Here is a 2329-nt window from a genome sequence, read left to right on the forward strand (position 1 = left end):
AGAAGTGTGTTAGACTGCGACTCTGCCTCCTGGTCTCAACTCTGGGTTGTCATGGATTTGGTCCACTAATAAACTTGGCCAGATTTCTAGAAATGAGAGCTGCTCCTTCCCAAGTGGGATGGATGCCGTCTCTCCGGATCAGACCAGGTCTTCCCCAGAAAGTCTGCCAATGATCAACAAAGCCCACATCGTTTGCTGGACACCACCTCGACAACCAACGGCGGAATGACGACATGCGGCTATACATGTCATCACTGGTCAGATTTGGCAGGGGTCCAGAGAAAACTACGGTGTCCGACATTGTTTTTGCATATGTACACACCGACTCAACATTAATCTTAGTGACCTCCGATTGGCGTAACCGGGAGTCATTACCGCCGACTTGAATAATAATCTTACTGTACTTACGTTTATCCTTAGCCAGCAGTTTCAAATAAGACTCAATGTCGCCCGCTCTGGCCCCAGGGATGCACTTAACTATGGCAGCTGGCTTCGCTAACTTCACGTTTCTCAAAATGGAGCTGCCAATGATCAGAGTTGGTTTCTCAGCGGGTGTGTCGCTGACTGGGACAAATGTAATGACCAATCTAACAAATTTAACTGGTATTTAGTGAGAACAGCAAAAAACGCTACCAACACACAATTACTGGAAACGGAAATGAGTCAGTACGCTTACTGCAGCACCTCAACACGTCATTAACTAAATGTAGTTTCTAGAGCAGCAACAGGATTTACAACAGCAAAGTTACTAATATCTCACTGGAAACAAATCTAAAATGTCACTGAAATAAATCATAATCCTGACATCAACATACAGAGTGATTTTTTAGAAAGACTGAATGTTCTCAGTCCCTCCTGTCCTCCTCCTCCCTCTGCTGCAGCTGGAAGAGAGGAGGGCTGGTCTGTCTCCACAAACTAAGCTAAACAGTTTCCAAAGACAGACAGCTTTCACTTCAGCTTGTTTGTAACAATAAGCTATTAGCCAAACTAGCCCTATGCCTGTTTAAAACCAAAACACAGCTGCAGTGGATGAGAAACTGAGCAGATGAAACAGGTGTGTTGGGAAAGTATTGGCTTTTAACTCGCTTTTTTTATTGCACCACGTACTAACCAGCGTAGTTGTCACATCGGTAACGTCCACTGAGCAGCTGGCTGACTTCGCTCCGTGTGCAAGTGCGTGTGTGTGTGTGTGGGGAGTGGAGGCGCTCTGCAGAGACAGAGGAGCAGAGAGGCTGAAGGTCGGACAGATATGTTGAGCCTTGATTGAAATATAAGAAGGAAACTATATAGCTCTTAAGCTGCTTTCATACAAGTAGTTTACTTTTGTTCTCATATACATTAGATTATGTGCTTGGCGACATGGAGGTTTCTTCAGGCCCAGAGTCCAAGGTCTGTGTCCCCTGTTGGCTGTACCCCAAAACCGCCACAGGGAGTGCGTAACCCCCCCGCAATTGCCGCGCAAAAAAACACGATTTGATCATCAGTCGACTATAGGCAGGACACGGTTCCACTGTCTTTCGGTCCATCTAAGATGACCTTTCTAATATTGATGTATGGCTTCTCCTTGCGTCATACAGTTTTAGGTTGCATTTCTTGATGCAGTGGCGGCTGCGTGACAATGGCAATGACATCGTACACTCAAGCCCATGTGGCATTTTTATAACAAATTTCTATTTTATATGATTCTTGACTTTTACAGTCCCTGTTTTTCATTTTCTCTCACTGTGTTTATTGTTCTGCACCAAAATGACAAATTCCTTGGATGTTGAAAACCTACTTGGCAACAAACCTGACTGTGATTCTTGTTCTCCTCCGTCAGACTCTCTGTCTGTGCTCAGACTCTGCTGCCATCTAGTGGTCTTCTGTCCATACTGCGTCTCTACTGGTCTGATGCTGTCCATCTGCTGCAGCAGGAAGACAGGAAACAAACCAGCCGTCTCCATGGAGATGACCCAGCGGGTTGGAGGAAGTGATACATTGGATGAAGATTATGATGACATCACCGCTGATGTCACCACTGAGCACGCCTTCTGAGCTGTGAACAGAGTGACAGCAGCTGTCTTTAACATGGACTCTGATCAATAACATGATGGATCTGAAGATGAGAGTTTCTATCATCTGCTCTTATGGAGATGCTGCTGGAGAGCATTGTCTTACACGTTGCTCCAGAATCTTCCACAGGTGTGAAACCGGGTTGAGATCTGGTGACTGTAAAGGCCGCAGCATTTTATTCACATCATTTTCATCCTCACCAAAGCGTTCAGTGACCCTGCTGCACGAAGCATCTGCATCTGATGTTCCTCCTCTCTTTGATTCAGCTTCTTCCTTT

General features: G+C 45.6%; 1 long non-coding RNA gene across 1 annotated transcript in view; it reads left to right on the forward strand.

Moving 5' to 3' along the window:
- LOC123964266 overlaps nt 1-2320 on the forward strand; it is a 78862-nt gene extending 76542 nt beyond the window's left edge. Inside the window, exon 5 of the long non-coding RNA XR_006823388.1 lies at nt 1820-2320. This is a non-coding gene — a long non-coding RNA (uncharacterized LOC123964266). The remainder of the gene's footprint in view (nt 1-1819) is intronic.
- Nucleotides 2321-2329: the final 9 nt, after the last annotated feature.

This window comes from Micropterus dolomieu, linkage group LG02, assembly GCF_021292245.1.
Source record: "Micropterus dolomieu isolate WLL.071019.BEF.003 ecotype Adirondacks linkage group LG02, ASM2129224v1, whole genome shotgun sequence".
Taxonomy (NCBI): Eukaryota; Metazoa; Chordata; class Actinopteri; order Centrarchiformes; family Centrarchidae; genus Micropterus; species Micropterus dolomieu.